General features: G+C 40.9%; 1 protein-coding gene across 3 annotated transcripts in view; it reads right to left on the bottom strand.

Moving 5' to 3' along the window:
* Positions 1–19,581, bottom strand: part of FOXP1 (forkhead box P1) — a 714,382-nt gene that overhangs the window by 650,936 nt on the left and 43,865 nt on the right. For 2 of the 3 annotated variants that reach the window (XM_055557289.1, XM_055557295.1), the window contains exon 2: positions 977–1,013. The exons of the other annotated variant lie outside the window; for it this stretch is intronic. The gene's annotated coding sequence lies outside the window, so the exon portion shown is untranslated. The remainder of the gene's footprint in view (positions 1–976; positions 1,014–19,581) is intronic. 3 annotated transcript variants of the gene reach the window in all.

Genomic DNA, 19,581 nt, shown 5'->3' with positions numbered 1-19,581 from the left:
AGGAACAATGCCTAGGGCTCACCTCCTACCAGAAATAATGGATGATTCCCAATAGCCAGAGTGGAAAATCTCATAGTTCCCAAGATATTAAATGGGAGTACTCAGCAGAGTCTTCCCTCAAGAAGCAAAAATGAAAGACATCCAGATTAGAAGGAAGAAATAAAATGGTGCACATTTACAGATGATATGAGCACAGAAAAATCCCAAGAAATCAACACAACCAAAATAATCCTTTTAGAATAAGTGACTTTGGTACAGTCATAGGAGTCAAGGTCAACATACAAAAAAAAAGATTGCACTTCTATAAACTATTAATGAACACCTAGAATCCAAATTTCTAAATCCCATTTTACTATAACCAATAAAAATTAATTTAAAATAAATGGATTATAAATAATGTAAAATTATAAAACTTTTAGAAAACCACAGAAGAGAAATATCTTTGAGGCCTTATGTTACATAGAGTTCTTAGGTATGACATCAAAAACTCAAGCCATTTAAGAAAAACTGATAAATTGTCCTTGATCAAAATTTAAAACTTTTCCTAAGCAAAACACATGAAAAGTCAAGCTACTAGCTGGGAGAAAATATTTGAAAATCATATATCCACTGAATGACTTACATACAAAATATATAAACACCTCTGAAAAAAATCAACATAAGAAGCACAAATTTTAAACTTTAAAATCCAATCTTAAAGTACGCAAAAGATTTGAAGAGACACTTCACAAACACTTGACAAAAGTAACAACGTGAAAAGGTTCTCAAGATCATTAGCAATTAAAGAAATGCAAATTAAAACCACAATGAGCTATCACTGCACCCTATTAGGTTGGGGAAAAAATCCCCAGTACCAACTCCTGGCAAGAATATGAAGCAACTAAAACTCTCACCCACTGATGGTAGGAATGCAGAATGGTACAACCATTGTGGAAAAGAGTTTAGCAGTTTCTTATCAATTTAAAGATATACTTACTCAAATGGCTGTGTGATCTCACTCCTGCTTCCTCACCCTAGATAAATGAAAACATATGTTCACATAAAGACCTACACAAAGATGCTTTTTAATTTAATGCCCTTCAACTGTACACTTAGTAAAATGTTTTTATTGAAAATGGTGACATTTTATTCTATGCATATTTTACCCCTCCTTTTTAAAATAATGAGAAAAACTACATCTCTGCTAAGAGGAAAAATAAATATGTATAACAGCTCTAGTCACAATTCCCCCAAATTGAAAGCAATCAAAATGTCCTTCAAAAGTGAATGGCCAGACTACCTGTGGTACATCCATCCCGTAGAATACTGCTCATTAATAAAAGCCAACAAACCACTGATGCACATGTTTGGGATGAACGCTGAGTGCAAGAAGTCAACCTCAAAAGTTACATAATATATGATTATTTTACCTGACATTTTGGAAAAAATAAAAATACAGGAATGGTGAACAGGTCACTAGTTGCCAAGGGTTATGAGTTGGTGAGAGCAGGGAGGAGACTGGACTACAGAGACAATACAAGAGATTGTTTGAGGGTGATGGAGCTACTTCGTATCCTGATAGTGGTGGTGGTTACCTGAATGTATAAATACATGTGTTGAAACTCATGGAATGATATAACTCCCCAAAAGTCAAACTTATGGTTTATGACTATTGAAATGATGTCATGCTAAGTTGCTTCAGTCATGTTCAACTCTTTGCAACACCATGGACTGTTGCCCCCCAGGCTCCTCTGTCCATAGGGATTCTCCAGGCAAGAATACTGGAGTGGGTTGCCATTTCCTCCTCCAGGAGAACTTCCTGACCCAGGGATCGAGCCTATGTCTCCTGTGACTCCTGCATTGCAGGCAGATTCTTTACTGCTGAGCCACCAGGGAAGCCCAGCTAATAAACAATAAATTAAACCCATCATCATCTTAACAACAGCTACCCCTACCATCAAAATAAAACAAAACCAAATGACAGCCCATTCTTCCCTCCCTCCCACTGCAATGATTTCTGTATTGCACACTGATAGTCAACTCTGAATCCCTGTTCTTTTCTACCATCTTAGCATAAAGGTATCAAGTTCTGTTGATTTTAAAACCAGAAATTTCCTTTACATTAGTTCTCTTCTTGCTAAACCCACTATGACTTCCCCAGTTCTACTCTTTAAGAGTTGTGATCTGGATTATTTTTGTAGTTTCCTAAATGGTTACCCTGCTCCCAGCTTCAATTTGTCCTCTGAACTGTCACTAGACCAGTACACGCCAATCTTTTACTTTAAAAAATTAAAATACCCTCTAATGATGTGCCACCATCTCCAAGAGAAAGGCCAAACTCTGCCTCCATTTTTCTCCTACATTGGTCTCCTCACATCTCCTCCAATGAGACATGGTCTTCCTTACTTTCCTGCCTTTACTCATGCCGTTTCTCCCTCCTCTTAGCTTTTTCATTTGAAACCATCCTTTATATCCTCTAAGGCCTTATTCACATGTCATCTTCTCTGATGCTCCCAGGCAGTTTTTTTTCACTGCCCCCAGCCCCTCACAATCAACCCCTGGCTCTTTTTCTATTTTGTCAGGGGGCGGGGGTGGGGGTGGGGTGGGGCGAAACTCAGCATCTCATGAAGCTATTATGTTCCAGCCCAAAGTGGTCAGCTGTCTGAAGACAGAAACTAGGTCTCACCTATTTTCAATCCCAAATATAGGCCTGGCACCATGATAGGCTGAAATCACATTGGTTGAAATGAAATTAGAACAACTAATATCAACTTGGGCTTCTCTGATGGCTCAATGTTAAGGAATCCGCCTGCCAATGCAGAGACGCAGGTTTGACTACTCGGTCAGGAAGATCACCTGAAGAAGGAAATAGCAACCCACTCTAGTACTCTTGCCTGGAGAATCCCATGGACAGGGCAGTCTGGCAGGCTACAGTACATGGGGTCGCTGAATCGGACACAACTTAATGACTAAACACAAATAATGTCATCTTAGTAAATTATTAGCTTAACTTTTCACTTTTCACTCTATGATCCTGCTGTGCTATAGAAATAGCTTCAGCTATGAGTGTGATCTACACACACATATTTTTAACCAGAATCCTCCTGGTATTTCCTCTGTAGAAAGCACTGATAGAGTGAGGGGTTAATATAAGAGTTTGTGGAAAAGGATGGACAGATACGTACACTGAAGGAAGCTAATAATATTCAGACAAGAGTAATGCCTCCTAGATTTTGACTCCTTTTAATATTTATTCCAATACCATTTTCCCTCTTTAATAGAATATGAGAGTCATTCAGATTTCAATAATTCAGAAGATATTCCTGACTTGAATGTGGGTTTGTTCTCTAACTACATTTTCCATCCTTCTGGAATAATTTCTTGCTTTCTGCTTTGGGCCTTCATTAATTGTCCTTCTTTGTTTCTTAATCAGTTTTCTCCTTACCCCACAACTTTTCTTTCACTGCATGATTATAGTTGCCTTCTTTAAAGATATTTCTGGATTTCAAGTATATCAGAGACATAGTGTTAATCTGGAAAAGACTTTGCCTCTAAGGTTGTCATTCAAACTTGGAGAAAAATCATAAAAGTACTGTCCCTGAAAACTGAAAGGAAACAATCAACCTATGATCTTCACTCTGTTGTCAGGTGTTTGGACAACACATTACTGCAGAAAATTGGCAACATTTAAAAAGTATTTGGAGATAAAATTGCCTAATTTCTTTTAAGGTGAAGCTTTTAAAATAGTAAACTGTATCCTTTAAGAAAAAATACTGTGATCTCAGACTCTATTTTTTTTTAATATATCATATTGTATCCTATTGAGTATGAGTGTGCCAAATATATGGGGTTTTACTTATTTATAAATTACATATGTAAATATATATATATAAATATATATATATATATATGAACTTGAACTACTTTACCAATGTCCTACTAAGTACTACTAAATATTAAGTAGTACTACTACTAACTGCTGATTTGAGCATTATAAAAACCATACATAAAATGAATATTTTACAGAGATTAAATATGAATAAGATAAGTTCTAATATTTTCTCTCTACACCTCAGTGGTTTATACTGTATATACTGTGGGGTGTGTATACCACACTTTGGAAACCATGTATACAAAGAATGAACCCTTAAGCCCATTTCTGGAAGGCTATGTTGGGTTGGTACAGGAGGGAGGGAGACAAATTAGAGCAAGTTATGAAGAGTGACTATGGCTGACATCCATGGGTGCCTAGTTCACAATTCCCAAGTAAGTACATTTATGCCACAACTTTCTTCTACACTTTTGTAAACAGCCCTAAATTCCAGGCTGTAAGGGGAAGCCATGGCCCAGGCTGGGCTCATCATCATTCTTCAGGCTTCACTGGCCAAAGGGACTGATCCAAGGATGCATGTGGTCTGGCTGAGTCCATCTATACAAGTCCCCACACCACCCTTTAATGGCTAGAAGATGGGCTCTTCATTTCTCTGGATACAAACACTAGAGATGGAAGCTTAGAGCTGCTGGCAAGCATCATCCATACTCCATGCAGAAAGCCCATCCACAGTAGTAGAAAAATCAAGGTCTTTATCATGCCTTATTTATAGAAGCCCATGAATTCCTATTTTTGTTTAAAACTGGTATGAATTAGGTTTCTGTTCCTTCTGTTCTGTTCAGTTGCTCAGTCATGTCCAACTCTTTGCAACCCCAAGGACTGCAGCATGCTAGGCCTCCCTGTCCATCACCAACTCCCAGAGCTTACTCAAATTCATGTCCACTGAGTCAGTGATGCCACCCAACCATCTTATTTCTGTTATCCCCTTCTCTTCCCACCTTCAATCTTTCCCAGCATCAGGGTCTTTTCAAATGAGTCAGTTCTTTGTATCAGATGGCCAAACTATTGGAGTTTCAGCTTCAGCATCAGTCCTTCCAATGAAAATTCAGGACTGGTTTCCTTTAGGATGGACTAGTTGGATCTCCTTGTAGTCCAAAGGACTCTGAAGAGTCTTCTCCAACACCACAGTTCAAAAGCATCCATTCTTTGGCGCTCAGCTTTCTTTAGAGTCCAACCCTCACATCCATACATGACTACTAGAAAAATTATAGCTTTGACTTTCTGTTGCTTACAACTTAAAAAAGTTAATAAAAATAAGTGAGAAAGGTACTGAAAGGATGTGAAAACATTCATTCATTCTGAAAGTATTTATTGGCCTCCTATTAAGTGTCAGTCACTGTTCCAGCTGCCAGAAATGAAGCAGTGAGCCATCCAAAAATATCCCTGCACTAATGAACCTTATACTGAGGTAGGAGAGCCAGAGAATGAAGAAGACAAAGGCAAAATCTATATTATGATACAAAGTAATAATGGGGAAAAAATACACTGGGAGGGGAACATAATATATTTGACTGGTATGGACAAAGAAAGCCTCACTGAACTAGTCAAGGAAATGATCCACTAAAATACCTGGGAAAGAACGTTCTAGGCAGAGAGATCAGCAAGTACAAAGGTCCTGGGGAAGGTCTGGTATGTTAGAGGCACAGCCAACAGGTGCATATGGCTGCAGCAGAAGGAACAAGAAAAATACAATAAACTAGTGAATCTAACAAAAAAGCAGCAGACTCACAGATCTAGAGGACAAACTCATGGTTACCAGTTGGGAGAGGGAGGGGGGAGGGGCAATGTAGGGGTAAGAGAATCAGAAGTACAAAACAATCAGTAAAAAGTAAGCCCAAAAGATGTATGGTACAACATGGGGAATATGGTCAATATTTCATAATAACCTTCAAAAACTGTGAATCACTATATTGTACACCTGTACAATATAATATTGTATAGCAAGTATACTTCAATTAAAAGTATACTGTATACTTATAGGTATAATAGTAATAAAACAATAAATTAATTTAAAAATTTAAAAAGTAAGTGTGAGCTGGGGTTAGTAGATGTATGCTATTATATACAGAATGGATGAACAACAAGGCCCTACTGTATAACACAGGGAACTATACTCAATATCCTATGATAAACCATAATGGAAAAGAATATTTAAAAATGTGTATATAGAGATCTATAATCATTTTAGTATACAGCAGACATTAATACATTATAAGTCAACTATACTTCAATAAAAATTAAAAATAAAAATTCTATTTCAAAAAATTTAAAAAAATGTAAAAACAAATAAAATTAAAAAGTCAAAATATATATATTAAAAGAGAAAGAGGGCAGTCAAGGTAAGACAGAGGTGACAGACAGATCACACAGCACATTGTGGGCCACTGGAAAAGCCTTTGGCTTCACTGTGAGTGAGACAAAAACTTCTGCAGCATTTTGAGCAAATAAAAGACAGGGTCCAACAATTATTACAAATGCATTATAGGTGAAATCCAAACAAAGCTGGGAATGTCTAACTTATAATGCTCTCAGGAAAACCCAGTAGTGCTTCTGAGAGCTGAAAAGGCTGTCTGTGAGAGCCCGTCCCTGATCCCGAGGAGAAACATCTGGATGAGTAACACAAGAATGGAGGCTCTAGGCGTCAGATTTCAGCTCAGTTGTTCCTCGTGGACATGTGCTTTGTCACAGATCCAACCCCCAGCTCCATGTCCCCTCAGTTCATTCACTCTGAAACTCAAAGGTAAGAAACTTAGCAGCAGCCTGAAGATTTGGCCTCTCTGGTGTCTCTTGTGACAATCTCTGTCCCAAACAATTCACGTTAGTCTTAAAAAGAACCTGAAGTAGAAACAGCTCTTTGGGGCTGTTTTTGCCCAATTTTCAAGACTGTTAGGTTGTGATTTCAGAAACAGCCTGTCTTAAAGGTGCACCCTGAGAGCACAACCTCATCTAAATAACCTGACCACTTCATCTAGTGAGAACCTGTGTGAGATGAGAGATCCCTCTTCAGTGTTCAGGGGAAATCACTGCTTTAACTTCTCTTGACTGTAAAAGGAGCCACATGTTCAATGATTTTTTTTTTTTTTTTTTTTTTGCCTACTGAATATTCAACATTGACCCACATATGGTCCTTGAACTCATGGAATGAGAGAGCAGACAGGGACCTCTGTATTTATCTCCTGGGAGTCCAATACTGGCTCCACGACAATAGCCAATTCTGATGAACTGGTATTGATTGGTTGGAGATCTCTGATGAAAAGCTGGTGGAATCTGAGAGGAAGCTTGGTACTGAGCAAGTGATCCGAGGTGAGTGACACCAGTACCCTGAATTTGTAATGCTGTATCTAACTCAACCCTCCTACACTACAGAGAAGAAAACCAAAGCTTTTACTATCACTACTGATCAAGGGAGAGCTTCCCAGGTGGCGTTAGTGGTAAAGAATCCTAAATCCTAAATAATCCACCTGCAGGAAACACAAGGGACGCAAGTTTGATTCCTGGGTTGGGAAGATCCCTTGGAGTAGAAAATGGCAATCCCCTCCAGTATTCTTGCCTGGAACGTTCCATGGACAGAGAAGCTTGGTAGGCTACAGCCCACAGGGTCACAAAAAGTCAGACACTACTGAGTGACTGAGCACATACACACTGGTCAAGGCAAAGCTTGACAAAGACCCAAGTTCAGATGCACTGTAATTAATCTACACTAGTCAAATATGAATCCAGGTTTTGACTCAAGTAACACTTAGGGTCAACTTCAGGAATAAGTGCTTGATTTCATGTATTTGAAGGGCTCTAACACCTTAGCCAAAGGATCCTTAACCTCTGTCCAATCCCCAAAGTCTACAACTGTACACCCAATAAGTTTCAAGTTTCTCCTTTGAACAGAAATACTAATATCCTTGGATAGAAGCAACAGGAAATAATTTAAGCTTTCCCTCTCTTAGTAGGAATGGTATCATCAGATATCTTTCAGTGAAAAATCTTTCTCTAATGGCGTCGTTTAAATTTAGAGAAAAATTATTAAAAACAGCTACATCCAAGGTGGGGGGATTAAGTAGTAAGGACACAGAGTTATTAAAGTAGGAAGGAGGGAACATGAGGAAGAGGTTGGCTAGAGGTAATACAAAGCCACTTGGGCACACTCTACAGTTCGGTCTAGAGCCAGCTCTGCTCACATCATCTTGGTGTCAAACGGCTAAGTGATATGCATCTTCTAATGGAAGCTGTGCTAGACGCAAATTATCTTTTACTGTCCAATAATGGACAAGTCGTTGTACTTTAAAAAAATCAAACATAAATTACAGACAGAATTTATCATTCTGCCTTTACTTTCCAAAACTGTTATGAAAACACCCTCACCCCATCAATCAACACCTTTATCTTTTCCCTTGTGGTGGTGGTTGAAATGCAAGTGTACAGATAAACCAGGCAGATAAGAGCAATCAGAAAAGTGGGCCAGTCTAAAGACGATCAAGGACACCAAGCACTGCATTCGGAAAACAACAGAGAAGGGTGGGGACTATGGCATGTTGGACAGACCATGACCACTTCAGGGGAGCTGCTGCCCAGCTCCTTCCCATCATGGGATGGAGGGCTTAAACACCAGGCCTTCTACTTTATCAAGAGAGTCAGAAACTTCCAACTTGTTGCATGCAATATCCTGGGTTTTAAATACTGACACAATTTTTTTAAAAGCCGAACATGAGGCAAGCTGATTACAGACATCTCTGGCAAAGGCTGGCTTATTGGTGACAACTTCCCTATCTTTGCTTTAAGACTTCCTTTGATAGGACACATGTGTATGTATCACCGAGTCCCTTCGCTGGAACTAGCACAACATTTTTAATTATGTTGCTGTTCAGTTGCTCAGTTGTTTCTGACTCTTTGTGACCCCATGGACTGCAACACACCAGGCTTCCCTGTCTTCCACTATCTCCTAGCGTTTGCTCAAACTCATGTCCATTGAGTCGGTGGTGTTATCCAACCGTACGGTTTTTTGTCCTCCCCTTCCCATCCTGCCTTCAGTCTTTCTCAGCATCAGGGTCTTTTCCAATGAGTCGGCTCTTCGCATCAGGTGGCCAAAGTATTGCAGCTTCAGCTTCAGCATCAGTCTTTCCAATGAATATTCAAGGTTGATTTCCTTTAGCATAGACTGGTTTGATCTCCTTGCAATCCAAGGGATTCTCAAGAGTCTTTTCCAACACCACAGTTCAAAGGCATCAATTCCTCAGAGCTCAGCCTTTTTTATTGTTCAGCTTTCACATCCGTACATGACAACTGGAAAAACCACAGCTTTGACTAGACAAAACGTTGCCAGAAAAGTAATGTCTCTGCTTTTTAATATGCTATCTAGGTTTGCCATAGCTTTTCTTCCAAAGAGCAAGCGTCTTTTAATTTCATGGCTGCAGTCACCATCTGTAGTGATTTTGGAGCCCAAGAAAATAAAGTCTGTCACTGTTTCCATTGTCTCCCCATCTATTTGCCATGAAGTGATGGGACCGGATGCCACAATCTTAGTTTTTTTGAATGTTGAGTTTTAAGCCAGCTTTTTCATTCTCCTCTTTCACCTTCATCAAGAAGCTCTTTAGTTCCTCTTCACTTTCTGCCATAAGGATGGTGTCAACTGCATATCTGAAACTATGACTATTACTGTTGTTGTTGTTGAGTTGCCCAGTCATGTCCGACTCGTTGCGACCCCACGGACTGCAGCACACAAGCCTCCCTGTCCCTCACCATCTCTCAGAATTTGCCCCAAGTTCACGTTCATTGCATTGGTGATGCCATCCAGCCATCTCATCCTCTGACACCCTCTTCTTCTGCCCTCAATCTTTCCCAGCATCAGGAACTTTTCCAATGAGTTATCTGTTTACATCAGATGACCAAATCCTGGAGCTTCAGCTTCAGTATCAGTCCTAAGAGTGAATATTCAGGGTTGATCTCCTTTAAGATTGACTGGTTTGATCTCCTTTCTGTCCATGGGACTCTCAAGAGTCTTCTCCAGCAGTTCGAAGGCATCAATTCTTTGGCATTCTGCCTTCTTTACAGCCCAGCTCTCACGACCATACATGACCACTGGGAAGATCATAGCCTTGATTATCAGACCTTTGTCGGCAGAGTAGTAGACTATTAGACCTTTGTCTCTGCTCTTCAACACCCTGTCTAGGTTCATCATAATTGGTTATATCCCAGTACAAAAGTTTTTTCAAAAAAAAGACTTTTTTTTGATAAGGAACATAATTTTGGGACTCTGATGTTTCAAAGGAGAAATTCCCTCTCAAATACTTAAGCAAATATTGTTACCAATCTGGAACAAGTCATTTGCTTATGCAATCTGATTAAGACAGATGTCACTTATAAAACATCTGACTTGGAAACTGCATTGCTCTTGGACAAGATACCTTCAAAACTGGAGTTTTATCAGAAAATGTTGGTTAAGAGCACTCACAGAAAGAAATGCATTGATAAAGAGTCAGTGCTATGGAATGGGAGAAAATATTTGCAAACAAATAAATGAACAAGGGCTTAATCTCCAAAATATACAAAGAGCTCAGACAATTCAATAACAACAACAAAAATAAACCAAGCCAATCAAAAAAAAAAAAAAAATGGGCAGAAGACCTAAATAGACATTTCTCCAAAGAAAACATACAGATGGCCATTAGGCACATGGCCAACAGGCACATGAAAAGATGCTCAACATCACTATTAGAAAAACGCAAATCAAAACAATAACGAGTACCACTTCATACACATAAGAATGGCCATCAGTAAAAAGTCCACAAATAACAAATGCTGGAGAGAGCATGAGAAAAAGGAAATCTGTTTACACTGTTGGTAGGAATGTAAATTGGTGCAGCCACTACGGAAAATAGCATGGAAGTTTCTCAAAAAACTAAAAATAGAGTTGCCATGTGATTCAGCAATCCCACTGCTGGGCATACCTACCCAGGTAAAAACTATAATTCAAAAAGATACATGCATCCCTATGTTTTATAACAGAACTATTTACAGTAGCCAAGATAGCAAGACATGGAAACAACCTAAACATCTACTGACAAAGAAATGGATAAAGAAGATGTGATATATATATATATAGAGAGAGAGAGAGAGAGATGCCTATATATATATATATATACACATAGAGAGAGAGAGAGACATTCCATAGTGTGTGTGTGTGTGTGTGTGTTGGAATGCAATGGAACAATGGAATATTACTCAGCCATTAAAAGAATAAAATCATGCCATTTTTGTAGCATTATGGATGGAACTATAGATTATCACACTAAGTGAAGTAAGTCAGAGAAAGACAAATCCTATATGGTATCATTTATATGTGGAGTCTAAAATACAATACAAATCAACATTTATGAAACAAAAAGAGACTCACAGATACAGAGAACAGAACTGTGGTTGCCAAGGGGGAGGAGGAGTGAAGGAGTGAGTGAAAGAACAGGAGTTTGGGATTAGCAGAGGCAGACTACTATACATAGGATGGATAAACAAGGTCCTGTTGCATAGCACAGGGAACTATATTCAATATCCTATGACAAACCATAATGGAAAAGAAAATGAAAAAGAATATAGATGCATAAGAGTTCCTTTTCTATACAGAAGAAATTAGCACAACAATGTCAACTAAGCTTCAATAAAATTTTTTAAAACAAGGGGGAAAGAAAAAAAGAGTCAGTGCCTCCTGAGATGGGCTCACTTGGCTCGATGCCTCTGTGTTTTGTCAGAGAGTACAGGAGACATCTTGATGGGTTAGTTGCTTCAAGGAAATGAACAAGTTGGAATCACCACTCACTCATCTAGAACAACCTCAGCATCTAGGAAATTTGACGTTTCTGGCCAAACTGCTTCCTTCCCTCCTCCATGACAGCAAAGTCAAGTTCTACTATAAATGTGCCTTTCCGTGTGGAGATTATATGTTACCCTAAAAATGATGAAACTAATTTTCAGTAGTGTGTCTTGATTTCAAAATGGTCTATAACAACTATATTCCTTCTAGAGTTCTTCAAAATTTTACAGTTATTTTATATAACAAGCTCTCCATAGAGACCTTGATTTAGCATACATACTTCTTGTTAGAAAATCCTTTTCCTTGAATAGTCATGAGACTAAAATTCTAAGTTGCTCCTATTTATCCATTAGAGAAAGTCTCTTTATGTAATCTTTCCAAAGTGCATTTAAACCAAAGTCATGATATCACCACCTCTTTTTAGAGTTGCAACCCTCCCAGAATTGCAGGCTAGGAGGTGGGTCATTTGCAGATTGAGCCCATTGTGTTATCAATTAGTTTTCTTCTTCCCTCCTTTTCTAGCAACACTCACTTTGTCAAACCAAACTCAAGATAAGTCATGCATGAACAGTTCATCAACTAGGGAAAATGGGAAAACCTTCCATCAAATAAATAGTTTGGTACCTCAAACACCATCATATCTAATGTACATTGTGTTCATCTCATAAATGCCTAAGTCCTCTGGTTGGGTGATTGGCTCTGAAAAAGTACAAAAAATCTCCAACTCCTAAAGGCTGGTGAGCACCTCTTAATTTAACTTTTTTTTTTTCCACTTTGTGAAATAGGAATAGTATAAACACAAGATGGGAGCACTTAGCGCTTCTTTTAGCATCATCTTTCTGGAGCTGAGAGGGCTGCCCAGGGCCTCCACACATAGCCGCCTCTTTGGTCTCCAACTCAGTTCTTCTCAAGACATTTTTAGGGCCTCCTCCAGAGGCTCAGGCCCAAACAGATGTCCCTCTCGCCCCCACTTCAAACTGGTGTGGTGTGAAGAAACACAAGAGGGAAGAAGGGGAAAAAAGCTTTGGTAACCATGTGTCACAGTATAGAAAGTGGTTCATATATTAAGAGAAAATCAAAATGAAAAACCAGAAAATATGTAGCTAGTTTATGAGTATCACAAAAAACAGCTTCTAGCAGCTTCTCAGTTGAACCAAGCAGGTGTGAACCTAGAGGATAAGACTGATGATATCATGGTACACAGGTGGGGCTTTTGACTGTGGAATACAAATTGAACTCCCAAAGGCAATTTCTCAACCTCGACAATACAAGAAAAGCACAGTGGCTCACACTCAGTGTAGGGGATGTATTAATACTACCTGCTGCAGGGAGCATCCCTGGCCTCTCCACCCTAGAGTCCCAGAGCACTGCATCCATGGTAACCGAGGAAGCCTCCAGAGTTGTCAAGTGTCTCCTGGTAGCAAAATCACTCTCAGGCGAGAATGTCTGATTTCAGGTCTGAATTTGAATTACAGACTGTCCCAACTTAATGATGGTTCCACTTAACGATTTTTGACTTTACTATGGTGCAGGACAGGGAAGCCTGGCATGCTGCAGTCAATGGGGTCACAAAAAGTAGGACACAAATGAGCGACTGAACTGAACTGATGGTGCAAAAGTGGTATTTGATTCAGTAGAAACAGAATTCTGAATGTTGACTTTTTTGGGGGGCTAGCAATAATCTTTTGTGATACTGGGCACAGGCAGGGGGCACAGCTCCTGGTGAGCCACGTAATCATGAGGGTAAGCAATCAATACCATTCATCTGTACCCATATGGCCATTCTGTTTTTCATTTCTGATACTGTATCCAATAAATTATGTGATATTCAACACAAGTATAAAATAGGCTCTGTGTTAGACGATTTTGCCCAACAGTAGACTAACTTAAGTGTTCTGTGAACTTTTATGGTAGACTAAGGAGATCCAACCAGTCCATTCTAAAGGAGATCAGCCCTGGGTGTTCTTTGGAAGGAATGATGCTAAAGCTGAAACTCCAGTACTTTGGCCACCTCATGCGAAGAGTTGACTCATTGGAAAAGACTCTGATGCTGGGAGGGATTGGGGGCAGGAGGAGAAGGGGACGACAGAGGATGAGATGGCTGGATGGCATCACTGACTCGAATGACGTGAGTCTGGGTGAACTCCGGGAGTTGGTGATGGACAGGGAGGCCTGTCGTGCTGCGATTCATGGGGTCGCAAAGAGTCGGACACGACTGAGTGACTGAACTGAACTGAGACTAAGCTGTGATGTTGGGTAAGTCGTGTATTAAATCCATTTTCAACTTACAGTATTTTCAATTTGTGGTGGGTTTACTGGGACACAATCCCACCAGAAATTGAGGAAGATCCACATACCTGATGCTCAATTACTGAGCACTATTACTTTGTGGGCTCCTCCAGATGGGTTAGCTGTATTTCAGAAATTCTAGTCTCAGAGCACTTACACACAGCCTATACCAACAGCAATTATGTAGCCAAGGCCTATCAGTTTTATAGATCAGAAAACTGAGGCCCAAGACAGACGGACTATCTAACTGAAGTACTAGATTTAATGGTAGCCTAGGCTTTCGTACTGTTTTTTTTTTTTTTTTAATTTTACTGAAGCATAATGATTTACAGTGTTATTTAATTTCTGCTGTACAGGAAAGGGACTCAGTTATATATGTACATATATATGTTTATATATATATTCTTGTTCATATTCTTTTCCATTAAGGTTTATCACAGGATATTGAATATATTTCTCTATGCTATATAGTAGAACCTTATTATTTATCCATCCTATATATAATAGTTGGCATTGCATCTGGTAATCCTAAACTCCCAATCCTTCCTTCCTTACCTCCAATGCTGCTTTAAAAAAAAAAAAAAAAAAATTCCCCAAACGCCTCTATAAGCAGCCAGGGCCAGGCTAGGAATGGATCTATAGGGAGATTCACTTTAGACCACCTTAGGCCAGAATCTCTGAAGAGCTGTCGGTGGTCCCACAGCCTGTGTGGATGACTTCTAGACTGTGTTCAGGAGGAACTGCTCACCAGGATCCGTCTGTGACAAAGAACAACTTCACCCTTACCCTTAAAGTCCTAGCTCTCAAATGTATCTTGGGTCAAGCAAAAAACCCTCACTTTTCTCCCATCAGTACCCACATTAGAAGGAGACCTGGGTGTTCCTGAGACTCAAACAGCAGGAGACTGGTTGAAATACAGGATTTATTCATAAGGTGGGCAGATGTGTTTGCAGCAACTCTATTAGCATGAGAACAACATTCTGCATAGAAAACCAGCATGCAAATTTCACCCTGATTTGGCAACTGCAGGCCTAACACTACAGAAGTGATTACATCAACTGCTTCCTCTGGCTCGCAGCTCCTAAACCCTGAGAAAAACCAGAACTCCTACTTTCTGCAATTGGCTTTCCACTTCCCCATCCCACTCGAGAGTCTCTAAAGACTCCTCTTAGCGATCGATAATTCCACAGGGGGCCCAGCAACAGGAGTCAAGCGAGCAGCCCATCAGGGATCCTGGAGGATGCTTCTGATTCATGTGCCTCAGAGAACTGACACTCTCACCATGTGTTCCCAAAGGTCCTTCTTCTGCCGGGTCCCTTAGAGCTTATGTCATGGACACGGGTTGTTTCCGTCTGCTAAGCCAGTGTTCCTCTTCATCCTAGTCACAACACCCTGGACTTTTGCTTTCTAAGGAAGCACTCCTCCCCACTCTCAGTCCTCCAGGTGCATGCAGGCCTACTGCACTCCTAATACCAGGTGTGGAAACAACACTCAGGGTTGGCTCAGCAGACCATGTGGCTCTCTGATCTCAGAGACTGGTTCAAAGACAGGCACATGAGGCTACCCGGGCCGAGAGGCTAGATTCCAGGAGGGTGGCATTTCTGTTGAGAGAGATCGACTCCTGTAACAAATACTGCAGAGAGGACAGGGCTTGGGCCGGGCCAGGGGAGCCACCCAAGAGTCCTACAGAAGAGAGAGAGAAACCATGAGATGGAGAATGACCTGGATCCCACAGACTGGCATGGGTTTCCAATCTGGCTCTGTCTTAAGTCATCAACCTTATTCCAGAATCTCAATTTACTGTAATCAGTTAAGCTCCTCATGTCTAGGCCAATCGGAGTAAGCGCCTATTCCGGTTAACTGAAGCAGTCCAGCAGGTATAGGAGACATGGCACTCTTCTGAACCATTTGCTGTTTATCAAATTCACTGGGTATTTCTGAACAGCTTGATTTCCTTGGGTTCCTAAAAAAAGATGGCTAAAGACTTTAACAGCTCCATATCACCTATTAAATCTCAATCTCCTCAGTCTGACATTTCAAGCTTGTAGTAACCTGGTGTGACTCATCTTGGTCAGCCTCTCCCCAACACCTCCCTTTTGGTATCATACTCCTGCCTGCACCCACTCAGAATCCCCTCACCAGTCACCTCATGACCTATCCATCCCCTCTTTGTCCTTGGGTCTCACCAGTCTTCCAGTTTCCACTCAATGTCACCTCTTGTAACAAGTCTTCTGTGATGCCACCAACTCAATGCCACGGCTCCTCACCTGAGCTCCTGGGGCTTGTTGCCTATATACCTCTCTGCACAGGGAAAATGTGTTTCAGTGTGGAGGCCCACAGCAGGCCATCAAGAACATGCTATTATTACCAGTATAATCACAGGTGACTTGGTTCTTTGTGCCCAGTTCCTTGGTTAAGCTGCTAAATACTAAGTCTCTCAAGGGTCCACGTCCCATTCATTCTCAGTTCCCTGTAGCACTAAAAAGATAACCTATTGAATGACTATGGTCATGTATGGATATCTGCTACTGTTTTACTAATAATAGCATGTGACTTCATATTGCCAATATGGAAATCATGAGATGGAGGCACAGAATCAGTTATAAGGAACCACCGTGTCTGTATCTGAGACAAAGTGAGAAGTTTAGGTAAAATGGAATGCAACTCAAGTACAGTCACCTCTTGGAAACAGTAACAGATTTTGTTTTGGGGGGCTCCAAAATCACTGCAGATGGTGACTGCAGCCATGAAATTAAAAGACACTTGCTCCTTGGAAGAAAAGCTATGACCAACCTAGATAGCATATTCAAAAGCAGAGACATTACTTTGCCAACAAAGGTCTGTCTAGTCAAAGCTGTGGTTTTTCCAGTAGTCATGTATGGATGTGAGAGTTGGACCATAAAGAAAGCTGGGCACCAAAGAATTGATGCTTTTGAACTGTGGTGTTGGAGAAGACTCTTCAGAGTCCCTTGGACTACAAGGAGATCCAACCAGTCCATCCTAAAGGAAATGAGTCCAGAATATTCATTGGAAGGACTGATGCTGAAGCTGAAACTCCAATACTTTGATGCCATCTGATGCAAAGAACTGACTCATTTGAAAAGACCCTGATGCTGGGAAAGATTGAAGGCAGGAGGAGAAGGGGACAACAGAGGATGAGATGGTTGGATGGCATCACTGACTCAATGGACATGAGTTAGAGTAAGCTCCAGGAGTTGGTGATGGACAGGGAAGCCTGGCGTGCTGCAGTCCATGGCGTTGCAAAGAGTCAGACACAACTGAGTGACTGAACTGAACAACTGAACTCAAGTGCAGACATCGGGACTCAGGTTTTGGAGACAGCTCAGTTTGGTTTTAGAGCCTGGCTTTGTCTCTGTTGTGGGATCTTGGGCCAGTTTCTTATCCTCTAGAATCTGTTTCCTCGTTGGTAAACTATGGTTTCTAGAATATGTCTCACAGGGCTTTCAGAGGCATAACATTCCAGCACACGGGAAGCATTTCACCATGTGACAAGCAGCATGTGTTCCAGAAGCAGCAGCCAAAGGAAAATGCCTGTGACCCCATATCCTGCTCAAAGTGATTTCCTGTTTGCCCTCCTACTTCACTGGTCCTCCTAGTCCATGAGGATTATATTTCGGGTGCTTATTTGTTTTTCAGATCTTCCTAGGCCTGGAAATGTCCAGCTTTCATTTCTGTATGCTGTATTGCTCCCTGTTCTCTCTGAAAATGATTGTTTAAAAATATTTTTGTACCATCCTTTTACCTCCTTTACATCATGATGCTGACCCTAAGCATGCTGTCCCAGGACACTCAATTCTCAATTTTTTTAGTCCCCGTTTGCCAATCTTGGCAATTTTAAAAAGGTCCCCGATTCTATAGGAGAAAGTTCAACAGGACAATCGTAATCATCTTTCTATGGCGCCTGGTGCTGAGTTGGTAGTCCAAGAATATTTGTGTCCTTCCTTCTCTTGGTGATGGTCAGTCAGTTGTTATATGGTCAGTCAATCGTTATTTACCAAGTATCCTCTAAGTACCAGGGACTGTGCCAGGCATGAGTACGTATGGTGAGCCAGACAGACATGTGTTTCCATCTTGGCCCTCTTCCAGTCTGCTCTGGAACATTTCTTTTCTGTAAATGGAAGGACAAATGAAGATTGGAACTTCACCAGCACTCATCTTCCCTGCCATCTCCTTCTTTATTAAAGTTGCAACACGAAGAAGAAAAACAAGCACCCTTCCTCCAAGAAGGTGCTCATAATTACCTGCACCAATCACTGGGAAGCGAATATGTTCACTGCTGTTTAATTATATTGGCCTTATTGTTTCATAAGAAAATAAAAAACAGTCTCAACAGGGAGACTGCACAGAGCAGAGGAAGCCAAGCATAACTTATGTACCTTATTAAAAACAATTAGGGATTGTTTGATGAGGCAGCCTTGACTCCAGATGGCTAGCCTCCATATAGTCATGGTTCTGGTTTCTTTTCACCTTCCCCCAGCCTCTTACCAATTTCTGCATCATCAGTTTCCTTAAAATACAAGGATGGGATTGTAAGGGATGCTGTTCCCCGTTCACTCCTTTGCTCTTATTGATGGCAACTTAACGTTTGCTGGTTCTGGTCGTCTCGGTCACCATTTCCACCCCGGGGCTCAGGCTGTCAAGAGCATGACTGAGACACACTTTATCAGTCTCTTCAGACCTCTGGGCTCACCCTCCTGGGTGAGACAGTTTGCCTGAGGGGACCTTAGGGACCAATCGTGTATCAGCTTGCTGCTTCATTTTAGGCATGAGTAGACCAGGAGGGATACAGAAGGCCAGTGTGATGTAACACTGGCTGCCTTCCCTACACCCACATCCTTCCTTCCCACCTCCTGCACTGCATTTCAATGACACCCACAAATTGGAGGTTCTCCCCACACATAAATGGGGTTCTGCACTGTGCCTGTGCTTACACTGTGTCTTCTGCCCAGATCGCCCTTCTACTTCTTAGCCCACTGTTACCTTCCAACTTTCAGCGAAGGCATCAGCTCCCTCCCTTGCATCCCATCCAGCCTCTACACCTGGGCTGTGCTGATGGCTCCTTGTGTTTTCTTAGATCATAACAATCTGTTCAAGGTTCTGTTTTCCTTAAGAAACCACAGGCTCCTTGAGGTCAAGGACTGAACTATATTTATCACCAGCTTCCCAGTACAAGACACAATTAAAGGCACACAGTTTGAGGGCTCTCTATCTGAATTATCTGCTAGAACCACAGGGTAGTTTCTTAATAATATGCCTCCCAGGGCCTTACCTCCTTGGGAGATGGTTTGGTGTGGGGCCCCACAATCTGTGGGCTTCCTTGGTGGCTCACACAGTGAAGAATCTGCCTGCAATGCACAATCTGTATTTTTAGCAGCTCCCCAAATGCTGCTGGTGATGTCCAGCAAAGGTTGTGAATAACAGTTATCACTCAACAAGAGTTTGTGAAACTGTGCTCAAACAAAAGAGATTTCTGGACTTTCTAGAATAGGTTTTTACTGGTCATTTCTGGCTGAGAAATAGAGACATATGAATGTATGGGGAGTAATTTATTTTCCCATTTGCTTGGTTATGCTCTAAAAATAGAGGGAAAGAAATAATAATGAGT

The sequence above is a fragment of the Bubalus kerabau genome, chromosome 20 (genome assembly GCF_029407905.1).
Source record: "Bubalus kerabau isolate K-KA32 ecotype Philippines breed swamp buffalo chromosome 20, PCC_UOA_SB_1v2, whole genome shotgun sequence".
Taxonomy (NCBI): Eukaryota; Metazoa; Chordata; class Mammalia; order Artiodactyla; family Bovidae; genus Bubalus; species Bubalus kerabau.
The sequence above is the reverse complement of the archived record's forward strand: the minus strand, read 5'-3'. Positions and strand labels throughout refer to the sequence as shown.